The sequence below is a fragment of the Bidens hawaiensis genome, unplaced genomic scaffold, assembly GCF_021521415.1.
Source record: "Bidens hawaiensis isolate Kalapana, Puna unplaced genomic scaffold, B.hawaiensis_p1.1 tig00053237_1, whole genome shotgun sequence".
Lineage (NCBI taxonomy): Eukaryota > Viridiplantae > Streptophyta > Magnoliopsida > Asterales > Asteraceae > Bidens > Bidens hawaiensis.
The window spans coordinates 24,254-43,537 of record NW_027499590.1 but is presented as its reverse complement, the minus strand read 5'-3'; the positions used below and the strand labels follow the sequence as shown (position 1 = coordinate 43,537).

Sequence of the window (19,284 nt, the reverse complement as noted above, 5' to 3'; positions counted from 1 at the left end):
AACACACTTTTTTCCATTCCCTCACAATGGGTCATTCCATTCCATCATTCATTCTTGTATTCCAAACGCTACCTAACAGTTTAGCAGATTGCGTAACAAAAACTAATTTAATGGTTCTATCAACTCATTAAATAAAATTGTGTAAGACCAATTGGGTTATATTTTAAACTCATAATACTAAGTTCTAGAAGTGAACCAACCCATTTGGGTCTGTCATTAGGGAGTTATGGTGTCCGAAAAATGGACCAGAATATAACTCCTCGAATCAGCTTTGACATATGTTTTTGTAAAATCATAAAAGGTATTCAACACTCATCCAAAAATTACAAAATTTACCTTTCTGGAAACTAGACTCAGAATACTATATCCTAAAATCAAGAATCGATCAATAATCATTGTTTAACATCGAGTTACAGACCAATCAATAAACGAGAACGAATCTGTCAGCCAACTGTTCTCAACAAAACTCAAACCCTAACATGTTTATGACATCTCTAGGGTTCTAATTAATCATGTTAAAAACCCCCGTTAGATATGATCGCTGGATGGCTGATGAAGTTTGGAGCAAGAAGCAAAGTGATGAAGAAGAGTAATGAGCTTCAATCGATGTTTATGGATTAGGTTTGTAATTGGGAGGAGGTGAAGGTGATGGTCACATGAAGCATAAAGTGTGGCCATTAACTAATAATAGTCACATTTGTTGTTTTGTTGTAACTATTAGCTTTTAGTCACACATCAAATATTATAAGTGACTATCAAATAATGCTTTATGATTATATAAACACGTAAGCGTGACCATAGCTTTTAGCCACAAATGAAATAATTAAAATGTGACCATTAAATGTTAATAGTTACGCGTTTTGCTTTAATGTCATCCTTAGCTTTAAGTCACATATAAAAGCATATAAGTGGCTAACAAACAATGTTATATGGTCACATTGACCCGTAAGTGTGACAATATGTATTAGCATTCAACCACATCATTGAAACCTATTGTGGCCGTAGATCACATTCGGCCACATTTTTCTAAGTGTGGCTAGTAACTGTCACATTTTTTTTGTTAAAGTGTGGCTAAAAGTTTCGACCAGTTGTGTACAGGTATGTTTTTTAGCACGGACAAAACATGTGTCGCTAAAGCTCCGAACATGTGTGACTAAGGTTCAGAACATGTGTGTTTTTGTCACATGAACCAAACATGTGTGGCTAAAATTTCTAGCAGGTGTGCTTTTTTTGTCACACAAATAAAAGTTGTGTGGCTGAAACTATGATTGGTGACCTTTAGCCACACATTTAATCTGAAGTATGGCAAATCGATTTCAGCACATGTGTGGCTAAAGCCATTTTTTCACGTAGTGGAACTTTTCCTTTATTACCTTAACAATATCATTGAAAAGTTTGTTCTCCTCAGACTCTCTAAAATTCAAGGAGATGTTGTATAATTCTTGCAACACCCAACAACTAGTAGGATAATAAACCCCCGATAACTTAGTTGTTGCGGTTTTGAAAACATCAAGATACTCCAAGAAATAACCGACATTGACCCAAACACGGGCGGGAAGCAAATCGGCCTCGCATCGAACAACAAGAGTGTTATGAAAACTTTGTAATGTGTCCCGTTGGGCAAAAGCACACTTGAGCATATGACAAGTTGAGTTCCAACGGGTTGGAACGTCCCAATTCGGCCCCAAATATTTTCTTTCAACCGATTTGCAATAGTTTTTATATTCAAGATGCATTCTTTTACCACTTTTGAAAACATCTTGTAACATAAATCTAATGAAGTTAAACCGAGTCCCATTTTTTCATTGTCGAGACCTTGTTGAACAACCAAATTGATAATATGTGCAACACATCGAACATGAAAAAAATTCCCGTACAAGGTGGTGAATATTTAATGATAAATTTTTCTACCGCCTTTGAATTGTTTGATGCGTTATCAAACGACATCGAAAATATTTTTTTTTCAAGTTATAAGTCGTGATTACCTCATCTACAATTTCAAACAATTTATCGGTGGTATGTGGGTACGAGAAGTTTTCAAAAGTGATGGTGCGTTTCATCAATTGCCAAGACACCGAATCAACCCAATGAACAGTGACACAAATGTAGGATTCCGGTAACCCGTGTGGTGCCGACCAAATATCACTAGTTAAACTCACACTTGCTTGTAAAGTTTCAAAAAAGTTGATTAAAATTTTTTTTGCACACTCCCACAGTTTTATACAATGATGTCTAAGGGTAGTACGACTTACATGTGTGTATCGCGGTTGTAGAGTTTCTCGAATCATGGTTGTCAACTCGGGATTGTCAAAGTGGTTAAACGACAAACCTTGTTGAATAACGAACTTTGTCATTCTATCATGAACCTGGTTCATGTTGTAACGAAAGAGTGTACTTCTTTCAAGGCCTTGCAAATTTTTTTATCGATGTGCTTTTTAAAGTCGAATTAGAATCTTGCTTTAAGAAAGTGCCACAAAAATTGCAACATTGATCAACTCAACCAAATCCCAATTCTTCCATACATCTTCGTTGCGGATATGCGTGAGGACCCGCACAACTTCGGGGTTTTCTTCAACACGAACCGGGTCAATAAAAACGGATGTAGAAGCTTTCTTGTTAGCCTTGTTGGTTTTTGCCATAGTAACAACGAAGAAGTGGTGGAAGTGAAAAAAAACGGAGGCGTAGGTTAGTCAGGGTTGTAAAACGAGTGTACACCGAGAAGTATTTTGAGTGTTTTTGAATTTGGTGGTAAAACAATGGAAAACAAATCAATTTATATGATCCATGGACATCAAAAAACCGGTTCCAACGACTCTTTTTTGAGATGCAACATCATTTATTGTCCAAAACCCAGCGGAACCGGTTATTTCGGGTAGGAACCGGATAAGGGTACAACCCGATTTGGGAAATAATATGAGGAACCGGGTAGGACTTTCGGGTATATAAATACCCATACCGGGCATTGGGTCCACCAGGTACGACCTGGAACCGGTTCGGGTCCGGAACAGGTATATTTTGTGCACGTCTAGCCTACAAGTCACTTATCCCACATCAATGCTTTTCGGATAATCCAACTAGATTCAAGAGTTTATACATTTCCGCGTTTCAAGCGACAATTCTAATCATTTTTGAAACTATTCCACTTGATGATAAAGTTAGCGGGGAATTTGAAGTAGTGAACAAGAGATACTCTATAGAAGCCACCGAAAAAATACACGACGCGTTCGTTGGACTAAACGCATTGGTCCAGAATCCAGATTTTGATTAAGAAAAACATGACTCAACATGTTCAAACAGTTAGATAATTCCCTGGCTTCTCTAATTAACAACATTTCTAATACATAATTAACACCCCACGTCCGACGGCCAGAGGTATTGGGGACTTGGGATTTCAAGTCATCAGACACTTCGAATTCCATGTTTTCACATGAAAACAACTCCATAACCCGATCATTGTTACTCTACAACATGCTATATTTACATACACTTCCAAAAGGGTTTGCAAACGAACATAACTTAAAATACACCATCAAATGATGAGGATAGAAATGTAATTTCTCTTTCACCCGTGTTCATACAGTGTATCTTCCTGTGATACGCGCAAAGGGCTGAACCAGCAACTTTCCAAGCAAACCCACATTTTCCAATATATTTTTGGCTTTTCGCAAAATCATAAGTAATATGGTAAATCGCGAGAGCTTCATTGTACACGTCCTCTATGTTGCGCGTGCTATCTTTGAAATCCAAGGCGCCGTATAACATCTGGATCATAAGTATCCAATAGGCTTGATATTGTTTTTCTTAAATATTATTTGCACGTATATTCAAATAGCTGGTACTGTCATAATTAATCTTAAAAAGAATTAGATGTGTGCATGGATAGGTCATGAGCTCAAACCGAACCAGATACCCAAAATTCGGTTTTAAGTTTTTGAAAAGTGTTCGGTTTTGGTTTGGGTGCGGTTTAGTTTCGGTTTTACCATTTGGGCTTAAAACTTTTAGGCCAACAAAAATGGCTTGTTCTGAATGATTAATTGATTCTTATACATTTAGGCTAAATATATGGGTTACACTATTAAATTCTTATAAATTATTTAACATTCAAAATAAAAAATTAAAATCCATACATTTGGTTTGGTTTGGGTTTTTCAGTTTTAAGAAATCAAAACCTAACTGATAATTCGGTTGTTACGGCAATATGAAACCAAGCCATAGGTTTTTGTTTTGAGTTCGGTTATTTTGGTTACGGATAGTTTTCTTGCTTTCATTCACATTTTAAATAGAATATTGTGATAACAACATAATTGCATAAACACTTGTACATATTGGTTTAACCGTCTCGCTCCCACTAAATCTGGTATGCACAGCGTACAAGTGATTAGGCGATTCTCTGGTTAAAATTTGTTCTTTATTAATAAACGCACCCCTATTTTCATATAATTTATACACCAGTCCAAATTTATTGCAAACAGTTAGATAAATATATATACCTGCTTATACTTTGTGATCACCCTGCTGCAAGCATCTTTTTTCGATTGATCGTTGTTTGTCATTGCATTTGCCATCTCTTGCCTATAGGTTAGGTATCTTTTGTCCCATATAGTCAAGCAAGAATCAGGAATGTTGACGTTGAATTGTGGTAATTTCCAGATTTCTACACAAATTCAAGAAAAAAATAGTATAAACTTAAATAAAAAATAAAAAATAGACAGAATTACAAATTTTGTCCTTTAAAAAAAGCCAAATTACGGTTCGTGTCCTTTGTTAAGTTTCCTTGCAGGCGGTGTACTTTAAACATTTTTTTCCTACACGTTATGTCCTTTACGCTAACTGGGTTAGAAAAACTCAGTTAAGTATGACATGAGCCAGACATGTGATGGGCATAATTGTAATTTTAGTGTATCTTTAAATTAAAAAAAAAAAGAAAATATATATAATCAAAGTCTTCCGGTCAAATCAAAACCCTAATCGAAACTCGTTCATCGTCTTCCGCCAAATCGGGACCATAATCAAAGTCTGTTCATCGTTTTCGGCCAAATCGGGACCATAATCGAAGTCCATTCATCCTATTCCGCCCAAATCGGACTCTGTTCATCTTATTCCAGCCAAATCGGAACCCCAATCGGAGCTCGCTCATAGTCTTTGAATCAAATCGAAGACATAAAGATGCAATCGAGTAAGAAAGAGAGTGAATCTCGGTTCTTGGGGAGCTTCCGGTGGCTACGGTGGCGGTCGTTATGCTGGAGCTTTTGGAATTACAGCCCAATTAACGCCTTCAAGAGGGACGTTTTCTTGAGTGACGAGGGAGATGGGTTGGTCGTGTAGATTGGAAGAGGGTTTGGGTTTGTTGGTAACCTTGAGTTAGGTTTAGGAGATACATGCTTCCTGTCGCCGGCCGGAATGGATTTGGTGAAAGGGGAGGTGGATATGGCGGTGAACGGTGGTGGTGGCTGGTTGCAAAAAAGGCAGTGGTTGCCGGAGGTTGGATGGGGGCAGGTGACCGGAGATGGTGCCGGAGAAGAGGAACAGTGGTTTGATGGTGACCGGAGAAGGTGACCACCTGCAAAAAAGGCAGTGGTTTCCGGTGGTTTAGATTAGAGAGAGAAAGAGGAACAGTGGAAAGAGTATGGAGTCAGGTTCGGGTGATGGGCATAAAATTACAATTATGCCCATCACATGTCTGGCACATGTCATACTTAACTGAGTTTTTCTAACCCAGTTAGCGTAAAGGACATAACGTGTAGGAAAAAAATGTTTAAAGTACACCGCCTGCAAGGAAACTTAACAAAGGACACGAACCGTAATTTGGCTTTTTTTAAAGGACAAAATTTGTAATTCTGTCTAAAAAATATATAAAAAAAACTTAATGAAAAGGAAATGAAGGCAATAGCAGAGCAGGCTCACCTTGTATCGGTAACTTCTCATTTTTACTATTCTGAAATTCATCAAAAATCTTTCCAAGAATAGAAGTCGAGTGATATTCAGGTTTTCGACCCATGTGATGAGGATAACGTGTTGCTTTTAAATGATTAGGAATTTGTACCTGTTTCAGGAACAAGTGTTAAAAATAAATACGGGTGTGAAACATACGTAAAATGACACAAAATAACCTTTTTGCCACTTTTAGCCGCATCTAAAGCATCATAATACAAGTCAATCAAATGCAACATTTTGTTCTTAATAGCCTCTTTTTCATCATCATCAGCTTGCAATATTAGATACCGATCCATAAAGGCCATCCAACTATGGGCTGCAGTTCCAGCTGCATTACTGGATCGGTACAAAGTGTTTGTTAAATCACACAAATGAACGCGCCACGCATTAAAGCCCACTGGTTCACAGAGTATTTGTGAACCCCAGTTATAAAAGAAAGTATACAGAAATGAAGGCACCTGTGTGTTTTTGTTGAAAAAAGTAGTCTAAACAACTCACTCTCCAATTCTTCAGATGTTAACTCACTTGGTTTCTTACTAGATGCGTTTGGTGTTGAGTAAATACGTGTCCACGGCTTACATGGTAATGCAACAGCTGGCAAAAACAATGTTAAACAATAAATTAGTAACAAACTGTGATCATTGATCATTTTATATAAAATAATATTAACCTGAGGATTTCTTGAGACCCAATACAAATCCCCATCAAAATCCCCATTTCCAATTTCATTAGCCACTGATCTCCTTCCTTTTGTGGAAAAGAATATACCAAATTTACAATTTCCAATATAATCTTCTAATTCCTTCACGTACCGAGCATTTAAAACGTGTACATCTCCAAAATGAAGGGCTGGATTCCTGTACACTAGAACCTTGCCCGATATCTGCCCATTCTCACTGCATTGTTAAACAAAACTTATGAGTGTAACATGTTGAAGATGTACTTAAAGTTAAAACAGAGAATGAATATTTACAGAACAACGCAAACTTCATCACTATTTAATATTCCTGTAGGATCCGTTGTCCCGAATAAATAGAAGCTTTCGGTTAGTGGTATTTTTCCTTCACCAAGTCCTTTTCTCTCTTCTTTAGCCAGCTGAGATAAACGAAGCTGAAAGAATGGTTCGGTAAGAGGAATCTGGGCCCCGAACATTTCCATGCAAATTCCAGAATCATCTATATTTTGATGAATGTAAGCAACTGCAAAAGAAGCATGGTGATTAACAAGCATAAAGAATGTTCTGAAAAAGAAGTGAATAAAAAATAGAAATAATGGTTTGAATGTTTAATTACTACGAAAAGCTGCACGCGGGTCGAAGGATACTCTTTGAAGTTCTTTTAATGTATTTGATAGTAGGTCCAAAAAATATTCGTTTGGGACGCCTCCAATGGTTAGAAGTGCTATCAAATTCTTTGAGAGTTTAACCGCATACGGTCTCTGACTGCAAAAACAATTGGGGGGGGGGGTATTTAATTATTACTAATATTAATTTAAAATCAAGTTGGTTTTCATAGTTTGAAGTTTGAACTCTTTGCTTAGTTATCTTTGTTTGCCTTTGAAATGTTGGATGCAATAAGGATGGCATTTAAGTCTTTAATCTGCATATTCATGTTTAGTTTGGATATTCATTTTCTTAACGACGGACATGAACAAGAAGATCCACTCGTTTAGGTGTGTTCACTCAAATTTTCAATTAAATCTAAACAAACGAACAAGCGCTAGCCCCATTAGGTTCGTTTACAAGCTTACATGAGATGAAAGAAAAAAGAATCATGTGAAATGTACCTTACAGAAACTATTTCAAGATAATTAAATGATTCCATATCTGACAACCTTGGATCTTTCCTAACCTTAATCATCGATGTCCTAACCTGAATTGTTTTTGGTTTAAGCTAACAAAATCATTTGAAAGAAAAATGTTAGTTTCTGCATAAATTGCTTATGGTAGGATTATTTAGTACCTTCTTGTTAACAAGAAGAGTTCCTTTAACAGCAGAACCCTCATGAAACAAACGACACTGGATCAGCAACGGCTGGTAAAATCAAAATAAAGTATAAAGTTATCAACTTAGTATAACTAACCATATAGACCATGAAGCACTAATTCCACATACCGGTTCTCTAACTAATCCCGCTGTTACAGTCTCAGGTTGAATAAGGTCAAACTTCTGTCAATAGCAACAAATTTACAAAAGATGCCTCAAGTATTGCAAAGAAAAGAGTTGATTTTAAGTTTTTAAGCATTTAACCTCATAATATTTATCTTTTGGATACTTTGCATTATGAAAGTCGTTTGGGACCAACACAGCTAGATCTTCTGATATGAACCCGGTCCCGTCTGTTTGTATCAATGGTTCTCCATCTTCATCACACACAGTAAAACCTTTTTCATCCTGCAATCATTATAAAGTTTGACTTTTCCAGTACCAGAACACAAGTCGAAGGTTAATAATTGATAACGATAGTTGACTACTTAAAAGAAAAGTCAAGAAGCCATACCATGCAAGGAATGTCTTCAATTTCTTCTACCGTCACTGAAGCAAGATCATCTTGAAGCTTTATTGTTGTAGATAGAATAAGAGAAAGCCTACATTACGTATAAAAACATTACAAGTGTCTATATATAGGGTTGTAAACGAATCGAACGTTTAGTGAACGGTTCGTGAACCGTTTGGCGGGAAGTTCATTTGTGTTCGTTTGTTTAATAAATAAACGAAAACGAACAAGAAATTTTGTTCGTTTAGTTAAATGAGCGAACATGAACAGAGGCTGTGCTCATTCATTTGTGTTCATGAACGTTCGGTAATGTGTTTATTTATGTCCGTTTACATTCGTTGTTTATGTTTGTTAGTTAAAGGTTTCTTTTATATTTTTATAATATTTAATTTGTGATAACCAACCTAACATTTAATTCTTATAATTTTATTGTTGATGTTTAGTTCGCTTTGTTAGAGGTTTGTTTTATAAAGTCTTGCTTTAACTAACAACAAATATAACTTGTGATCCGATTACAATATCAGAATAAAACAACCGACTGGGGATGATTATTATTATCTCAAGTGTGTAAATTTATATTTAGAAGGTGACTATGTCTAATGTTTTGCATTAAGCATGTTGCTTTTTTCCCCTTAAATGGTACATGTTCGTTTGCGTTCGTGAACAAGTTCAATTCCTTAATGAACGAACAAGATTTTCCGTTCGGTTGGCGTTCATGAACCGTTCTTGAGCAAGTTTAATACTAAACGAACGAACATGAACAAGGCTTCGTTCGGCTCAGTTCGTTTAAAGCCTTATCTATATATGCATTTACTTAATTTTGAACAGTTTCTTATTGTTAACGGGTCATCTTTGATGTACTAACCTAGCATTGTACTTGGCTATGGTAGAGACTGTATGCACATGCATGAAGAGGCACCGTATATCATGAGTAGTTTTGTAACTTGTTAAGAAAGTGTCTCTATCATTACATGGTGCAATAGATTCCCTTTTAACAAAATAGCATTTCACGGATGACCCTCGTTTCGTGTACTCTTTTCCCTTAGTTTGCCTTTCTTTGCCCTCGTCTTTGAATACTGAGATATCAAAATATTAAAAAACAAAACAAAAAAAAAACAAGTTGTCATACATAAGATATCAATAGCACATTTTGTACTTGCTAAAGTTGCATTTTATGAAATTACCAAAAAAGCGATAACAAGTTAGCCCGATAAGAATCCCTGCTTCTGCAATCGCTTCATAATTTCTCCAAGTCATCATGTCTGCAGCCTCTGCAAACTTGACAATCAGCACGTTTTCGTCTCCTAGTTCCCTTTGCAGGTGAGTTTTTCGGTTATCAAGATATGGACCCTGAATTATCATATGGAGATTAAATTACATAAACAAACAATAAGACATCAAACAAATAAGAAAGTAATGTAAAGCTTGGATGATAGCATTACATTTCTAGCTGAAACTGTGAATAATTACCAATTGTCCCTTGGAAATCGGTAAAACCTTGATGGACTGTTTTACCCTTTGTTTGATGTTGTGTATAACGAATGATTTTTATCCATATTTCCTTATGTTTCATGTTACTCGCATCAAGAACAAGTGGTAAACATCAAGAACATTTAAATCATGTATTCTTTATTCCTTTGAATCAATTAAGAGATATAAAAAGAAACTGTTAAGACTCAAATCTCCCAAAAGTTTTATATGGCATTCTTGTTGTTGTATAGATTGTGTGAAAATAGGATAATATTATGATCCAAGGTTAAGTTTTATGTTGAATTAGTCAACAATAGCACTCCAGGTCACATGCAAGGCAAGAGTTTTAGCTAATATTTTTATTATTTGTGTGTTTCCATATAACCAAGCACAATACATAACTTAAGAGACACCCTCTATCATAACTCATAACTATTGATAGTGAGGGCAGAAAACACAAACCTTAAATTGGTAGCTTCCATCAGAACTCACATAACAATAATGCAAGTGTGTCTTCCCAGAATCCCAGTCAAGATACTGCAATCAAATAAATAAAATGACATCACTATTTAAACTCATGACATCCACTATTTTTACAGAAAACAGAAGAAGGATCAAGTACCATGGCTCTATCAGACAGTTGGCAGTTACGGCTACCGAATTTTCTCCACGCCCAATCCTCAAAATCAAACATTTGCAACGATTTCATCGAGTGCATCTTCAACAGAGACACAGTCCTCCAACTTGTTCCTGCATGAAAATTTGGCTTGAGTAATCAAGATAATATAGTATCGCACAAAAAAGATACTAACCTCCCAACGTAACTATGCACCATAAATAACTTGCTGAATGAGTGACTGCGGGCTTATTATACAGTTTGAATTTGGAGAGCCAAGTGATGTATATAGTTTCTTTTCAAGCGGAGGAGTAGTAGAATTTGAAGGGCCTAGGGGTTACCATTTGAACCGGAAGTCGGTGTATACAGTTTCCTTTGAACGGGTGAAGCACAATCGGTAGCCCTTTGAGAGCCATAGAAGTTGTGGTGGTTACCATTAGAACTAGAAGTAGGTGAAACAGCAGGAATATCGTCTCTCAAACTAGAACAAGATAAGCCTGAATGCTGAGAAATCACAACAGGACTAGCACCAGTGTTATTAAAGCAAGGTGTTCCAAAGTTGGAGATTGATATAATGCACTTCCTGTATCAGCAAATCATAATCACTAAAACAATGATTATGAAAGTTCCAAAAAGTCATGTGTTTGGAGCTTTGAGTCTGTAACTAAATAATGATAAAGTTTCCTTATATCCAGAGTCATTCATATTATAGAATGCACTTCCTGTATCAGAAATTCAAAATGATAAAGTTTCCTTGTTTGGAGGTTTGGTTTTCTAATTTTGTAAAAAAACAAACTTAGGTTCGCTTTTAGTTTTGGCTTTGCATGTAATTAAATCTGAATCGAATTTATATATTTTCATTTCTATAAGTAATTTATAAAAACTTAATGATTGCTTCTTTTTTTGCTTAATGTCCAAAATGTCCCTCCAAAAGCATTAAACCATCTTTGAGGAGTAGAAGGCGAGGATAGGTCGGAAGTAGGGTGTCCGTACAGTTTGACCATATAATCCGCTGAGATTGTATATGGAAGTGGAGGCGGAGCTGATTCGCCTGAAGACGTCAATGGCGGAGTCTTCGCTGAGCAGCCAAGTCCGGCATTGGAAGAAGCTTCTGTACACATAGTTCCTCCATCATCTGCTTCACCGATAACGGAAGCGTCACTTCGCCCTCCATCCGAACAAACAAATAAATAAATGTGAGTGTGCAGGTTGCAGAATAGAATGAGGATGAGTTTTTGAAATTATTATTCAAAACTTTCTCTTTTTATACAATCAAAACAAAACAACCGTTGATGATCCCTAATTCTATTCACATCTCACTCTACCGCCTTCAATTCTTTCCAAACTATTACATTTTACCCTATATAAGCATTTTGTACATGGAAACAGAGTTTGATAGATTTTACGTGCACACAAAATGCTTCACCATTGTTTTCCAAGTAAAACAATAGTAAATAATTATATATCAACCATTTTGAGGATTGCATACGATAAAATAAATATATTTACGTCAAAAGTAATTTGAAAAGACCAAAGGTAGAATACGAATCCCATATTTACACTTCTCAACATATCAAATCAACTATTCAAAGCATTGTGTTGTCACATCAATAATTAGAAAAAGAACATCTCCATCACCCTCTTTTAACCAAAATCAAATCGTTCAACTTTTAAACCAAACAATTAATAACGGTTTGGTCGTGTTGAAATTTTCTAAAAATGTCTAAAATAATTTCTGATATTTTATTAGTTCTAAATAAATTAGAAAATTTAACAAACAACTCCTTGTTGTAAACAATTAAGTCAAACATACAATAAATGGATGGATACATTCAAAGCATCTTATTTATCTAGTTGTCTCTTAAATAGTTATCTTTGTCTATCAAATAGTATTGTAATTGTAATATAAATACTAAATCCATGGTAATGAGAAAAATGCATCATCTTGAATAAACTCAAGATTTTTTACTACTGCTTTCTATAATCATCTCTAAACTTCTTAAGGTACTACAATAATCTTGTTATAATTATAGTTATATTATAAAACGTTATCAGCACGACTCGCTTGTGTCTTAATCAAGAAGATCAACAAAGTAATCATAAACAAGATTATCATTTATATCCCATTTATTTCTATTACATACAAAACAATTTTTATATCTATAATATAATTTATATATATATATATATTACCGTTGATGAAACAGTCATATAGCCGTTATAGAATGGTTATAAATTTTAACTATAAATAACCAATTATCAATTTCAATTCTTTCACAAATACAAAAAATTTCTTCTTATGAATACTCAAGATAATATTTTGAAAGATGATTCACCCAGTTTTGATGTTAATTGCCATAATGCTGATAATCTTATTGTTCTTAATTTGTAATCTCTCACCTAGAGAGTTTAATCTTTTCTTTTTTCTTTATCTATTTATAGCTTAACCTTTGTATTTTCTTTCAATTTTAATAAGTATCTAATCCTAATATTTATCTTATTTGTGTTTATTATAAAATAACAAACGTCGCAAAACTTGAATTTTCGGCTCTTAATATCACCGGAGATAATTATATGTCATGGACGACACATGTTAAACGACATCTCAGTTTTGAATACGATAACGGAGGGAAATAATTGTGAGGAACAAAACTAGGAAAAAGCCGATGTCTTCCTCCACAAACACATTGACGAGATGTTACAATTTGAGTATTCAAATTGTGAGTATCCATACGTTTTGTGGGAAGATTTAAAAAGCAGATTTGATCATCAAAGAGAAGTTCTACTGTAGGTTCCCGGTCGGATCTACATAGGAGTATCTCGTTGAGGGTGCAAAATCCCCTAAGTATACGATTACGAGTGTTTTAATGAGATAACTAAACGAACACGTAATAAGCACAAACACGTAAAAACAAAGACTTAATTGTTATTAGCTTCCAGAGCTCTTAACCAATAAGTCAGCTGTCCAAAGTGATATCTCCACAAACCCACTCAAAAACCACGGCTGAAGTTAGGTTATATAGCCTACGACAACTTCGCCAAACAGGCTTGGCGAAGTTGTCCCTAACTTCGCCTATTGGCTAAGTTCGCCAATACCAAAACCTAAACCATTAATGTTCACCAAAATGTAACAGACAATGTAACGATTACAAACACGATAAACTAAAGATTAATGAACTACTGGCACATTGTACCAACAGAATCCCCCTTGGCAGTAGCTTCATTTCTCTTATAGTTTCGTCTCGTCTTGTAATCCAAAAAGTCGTACCATCCATCTTCATGCATGCATACCTTGTCTCACACACACCGAGACCACCCTTTGATACTTCCTCTCTTCATCTTTCAAAGCTGGAATATAAAAGATCTTCCTTTTGTTTAGTACCTGCAAATTAGCTTGAGACAAGTTAACCAAGTGCATGGGATCGTACAACCTCAAGATCTCCTGTTCGTCTTGATCTTCCATCACAACTTAAGCGGTCTTACAATCAACATACCACCATTTCAGGTCTTTCATCACATTCTGAGGCATTGTCTTCATCGAAACCTCTTTTAGACATTGAACTGGTTTGTACTTCATTACATGCAAGGCTTACCATCTGCTCGCAACCCCCTTTCAGTATCCTCAATCAATTTACCCTTCTAAGGATTTAGCAACACAAACTTTTTCTCTTTGACCACCTCACTCCACACGATCTTTCCGACCCAACCAGCAAACATATCCTCACTTCTATTAATCAACCTCAGACGTTCTAAATCCTTCACCTCACATTCAGGTGTAATATCCTAAAATTTTAATGATGAATAAAGGAAGTTATGTTTAGTGATTTCGCGTAATTAATTAATATCGGGTAAGGAGCGGGTCTTGTACTTGGATTAATTGAGAGGGGTTAAATGAGAATGGGATTTCAGGGATATAAATACCCCCAAAATCCCAAAATATCTTCATTTTTCACCAAACTCCCTAACACTCCAAAAACACACACATACCACACTAACTTCGCCGCCGGACCGAAGGCAGATCCGGGCAGATCCGGTAGACCCGAGTGAGAGAGAGAGAGCGATTAGTGGTGATAAGCAAGTAAACGAGATCCAAACAAGCCCAAAAAGGTATGATTCTTGATCTTTGAAGTTTAAAGATCCAAGCTTTTTAGTGTATAAACGACCAAAAATGGTCGGGTAGCGTAGTGGGTGATATTGAACCATAGCAAGGGTGTTAAAATCGCTCGAAATGCCAATCAGAAACTAAAACAGCGGCTGTCTGGGCAACTTCGCCTTCATCTGGGCAACTTCGCCTTCAAAGCGACGAACTTCGCCTGCAAGCTAAGTTCGCCTGATGAACTTCGCCTGCAAGCTAAGTTCGCCTGATGGCAACTTCGCTGTAAAGTTAAGTTCGCCTAACTGGCAACTTCGCCTGAAGCCAAGTTCGCCTGATGGCAACTTCGCTGTAAAGCTAAGTTCGCCTAGCTGGTAACTTCGCCTAAAGCTAAGTTCGCCTGAGGTTAACTTCGCCTAAAGTCAAGTTCGATTAGAAAATAAATTAAAAATCTAATGAAAAATGTGTTAAGACAGTTAATGGAAATAAAATTTTTCCAAGCTGACCTGGCAGCTCGACCCCAGCCAGGGGCTCTGCCCCTTGGACCCTGCTAGGGGCTGCCGCCCCTAGACCCCGCTGCCAGGGGCGCTGCCCCCGGACCCCCGTTCGTTGTGGGTAGTAATTAAGACTAGAAAGATGTTATAAGTAGTGATAGCTAAATTGATATGTATACTTGTTATACAGTCAGCCGTGCACAACTGAAGAAAGGGATTACGATCAACGGAGAACGTAACCGTGTTCAGGTGAGTTTCTAGCCCCATTTATGTGTACGTTTTCGGGGCTGTGTGCATACTCAATATGTTTGTTAATACACTTATCCTAACAGATAAGTGTATGCCTTATGTGGATAATGTGAAATGTATGAATGATTGCTTGATAGTACGTGAACGATCTTCGAATATTGCACGTACTGTCAGGTTGTAACGCTATGTATAAGGTAAGTATGTTATGTATGTTTATGTGTATGAACATGATAGAGATAATAGAAGAAAGAAATGATAATGTATGGTTACGAAAAGTGTACCGAGCCCTAATAATACTCGAGGTATGATGTATGGTTGTATGGTTACGAAAAGGGTACCGAGCCCTAATAATACTCGAGGTATGATGTATGGTTGTATGGTTACGAAAAGGGTACCGAGCCCTACTAATACTCGAGGTATGATATATGGTTGTATGGTAACGAAGAGGGAATCGAACCCTTCTAATATTCGAAAACTAGGGACCAGACCCTTATAATATCTGTGATGATAGGGACCAGACCCTTATAATATCTGTGATGATAGGGACCAGACCCTTATAATATCTGTGATGTTAGGGAATCGAACCCTTCTAATATTCGAAAACTAGGGACCAGACCCTTATAATATCTGTGATGATAGGGACCAGACCCTTATAATATCTGTGATGATAGGGACCAGACCCTTATAATATCTGTGATGTTAGGGAATCGAACCCTTCTAATATTCGAAAACTAGGGACCAGACCCTTATAATATCTGTGATGATAGGGACCAGACCCTTATAATATCTGTGATGATAGGGACCAGACCCTTATAATATCTGTGATGTTAGGGAATCGAACCCTTCTAATATTCGAAAACTAGGGACCAGACCCTTATAATATCTGTGAGGTTATAGGGCGAAAGGCTCTTTAAAAAAGTATGATTATGTATGTAAGGAAAGCATGAAGGTAAAAATGAACGTATGATTATGAATGTAAAGAAAGTATGAAAGTAAAAATGAAAGTAAAAGCACTTAGGTGTATATGAAAGAAAGTTAAGAGATTAAGTATGAAGCGTAACAATGTATTGTATGATTATGTGATTAACTAGAACTCACTCAGCGTAGCTGACTTTTAGTATGCACGCAGGTGAGTAGGATGAGGCAGCTCGCTTGAGGAGACACATGGCACTGAACAAGAATCTGGCATCTGAAGACTTATGATGTTTTAATTTCAATGCTTTAATGTTGAAAGACAAAGGATGTTTTGAGACAAGTTATGAATTATGTAAAGTTTTATGAAAGTTTTATATTCCGCGTAAATGTTTTAATTAACTATGATATTTAGAACTGTGTTTATGAGTAAATCCAACACGAAAGTATGGCTACCGGTAACGGGGCCTTACATCAGGCAATGTGTTGAACGATCTCAGCTTCTTTGCAAAGTACTGAATCCCATCATACCTCTTTACCACAAACAACTTGAGTTGATCATCATAAAGCCAACAGATGATTCCCTTCTTTGATATTATAACTCCTCTTGAACATAGGAGGTCCCACTGGTTTCTTTGTCTTGACAAACCATTGAACACATTCTTCTTTCCACCTAGGTTTTTCCTCCCATTCAGAATCACTCGACACACTATCATCTTGACTAAATTGTTCTTGACCACCACTAGGAATATCATGTTCGACACTATCATCCAGTATCTCACCTTCCTCTAAGCCATTGTCAATCTCAATTTGTTCGCCAATCTTTTCAATCTCACAAAATGATAACACATACTCAACCGTGTCGTCCTCAGCATCCACCACAATAGTCTCACCACCTGCACTGCCAGACGGAGCAGTAGACTCCCCCTGAGATGTGGAAGCCCCAATAGATTGTGAAGTTCTTGGCAGCTCTCCACCTGCATCTTTCGATGCATTGGGATCATCATCTCTGTCCTCCTTTCTCTTTGTCCTCAGTTCGTCTCCCTTGCGACTACTCTCCCCCTGAGATGCTAAGAACTGCTATAGAGCATCAAAAAGTTTATCGTGTTCGATCTAGAGAGACGAATGAATTTGATTTTCAGCCACGAGACATTGAATAGCCTGAGTCTGAATAAGATTGATCCTTGATTGCTCAGCTACAACACGTTCTAGAGCCACTATCACTCTGAATCCGACAAAGAAGTATCAAATGCAAACGACATGTGAGAAATATCTTGAGCATATGGTGGTGGGATACCCAAAGTTACTGGAATCTCTGATGTAGACGGAATAGTAAAAGGAGGTGGAATTGTAACCGAGGACCCAACATTAGCCACCAAAGTAGATTCAACAAACATGACCACCACTTCAGATGGGGTAACAGTAGGCGGTGGTAAAGAAACAATCTCTGGCGCTGACATCTCAACCATAGACGATACAATAGACGGTGCTGACAAAGGCACCGTGGGGTTCACTAGACGTCACTGTCAATGGTGCAGGTGAGGATGATACAAGTGTAGACATACCGGATAACTATGAAGGAGCAAAGTGAACTACATGTGAACTTTCACCAACCCTAGCCTTTTTGGATCTACGAACTAGAGCATACAACTCTTTCTCATAATCAGACTGTTATCATCAGAGCCATTTTTTTGTTTCCCCTATATCTTTTCCAGAGCGGCCAGAACCCTCTGTGCCTCATCAGCCTCATCTGTGGATGAATCAGATAAAGTTTCCTCAGAATCCTCAGTTGATGTTATTGATGGACCCACAGAAGTAGCAACCAAAGGAACCTGAACCCCAGACACATCAACCAACAAAGCTTGAACTTCAGAAGTATCAACTGCAGACATATCGAAAAATACTTACCCACCAAAGGCAGCATCAGGATCTACCTCCTCCGCGGCAGACATAGCAGGTGCAATAACTGGATCATCCATAACTTGAGCACCTTGAACTGGAGCATCTGGAACTTGAGCATCCTGAACCACAGGAGGTTGTTGTGGGATATCAACTTTTGCTTGAACAATATCAGCAAATCCATCATCTGGTGGAGCAACATAGGCTGGATTCACTAGAGACCCAAATAAAGTTGTGTGCCTCGGACGACGCTCAACGTTACTTTGTGAGCTCCACGTTCGACACTGCGCAAAGATCCTCTTATTCACACTTTCCACTAAATAAATAGGATGACGTTGTGGACGATTCAGAGCAACTTGATTAAGTATCATCTGCAAATACCTGGGATACATCAAGAACCGTTCCCGAGCCACTGCCCTCCGTTGACGATCAATTTCATAAAATACCATCTGACCGAAGCTAAATGGTTTATTATATGTCAACGCGGTCATAGCGATTGCGTTGTCGCACCCATACCATCAGAACCAGCTTTGCGACCAGACATGCAAACAATCAACACATTCATAAAGAAACGCCATTGGTCTAGTAAAAACCCCTTTCCACGTTGAGAGTCTTCCAAAGGACCTGAGTAACCCATGCGAAGAAAGGCCCCATTCCTAAAAGTATCTGGATACTCAGTAGGATCCTGAGTATTTTCATTCCCGAACTGTAGAGCTTCCCGTATCTTATTAGCTGAAAACTGTACAACTTGTCGATTAACTGTAGCACGCATAACCGGACGTTCCACGCGACAATCATACTCAATCGTTCTCCAAAAGTCTTCAATATTCGGTAAAGAGATCGGAAGAGTCGTGGTGATAGCATGAAAAATCCGTGAGCGGATGAGAAACAAAATAATCTCCGCGTAATCCTCAGCCCCACGAGTATCCGGGTCTAAAGTGACATACATGTTGTGAGCCGGAAAGAATTGCCTCTTATCTCCGTCTCCTCCATCACCACCTGTGCCACCAGCACCCGCAACCTCAACCATATTTGCAGTTCAAAACGATCCAAGTTAGAAAAATGCGTAAACATTTGTTAACTTCTCCTGACATGTTAATGGCGAACTTAAAGGTCCAGTG

General features: G+C 37.3%; 1 pseudogene across 1 annotated transcript; it reads right to left on the bottom strand.

Annotated features, from left to right (window-relative positions):
- Positions 1-3,451: 3,451 nt before the first annotated feature.
- LOC143600031 (putative RNA-dependent RNA polymerase 5) lies at positions 3,452-17,733 on the bottom strand (annotated as a pseudogene). The gene is made up of 20 exons (XR_013147405.1): positions 17,572-17,733; positions 16,914-17,191; positions 10,858-11,099; positions 10,713-10,764; positions 10,523-10,650; positions 10,363-10,437; positions 9,615-9,780; positions 9,296-9,506; positions 8,434-8,521; positions 8,184-8,327; positions 8,049-8,102; positions 7,896-7,967; positions 7,720-7,826; positions 7,227-7,375; positions 6,908-7,133; positions 6,393-6,830; positions 6,111-6,270; positions 5,905-6,043; positions 4,491-4,654; positions 3,452-3,762 (listed from the first exon to the last, which is right to left on the bottom strand). The product of XR_013147405.1 is annotated as a putative RNA-dependent RNA polymerase 5 (transcript).
- Positions 17,734-19,284: the final 1,551 nt, after the last annotated feature.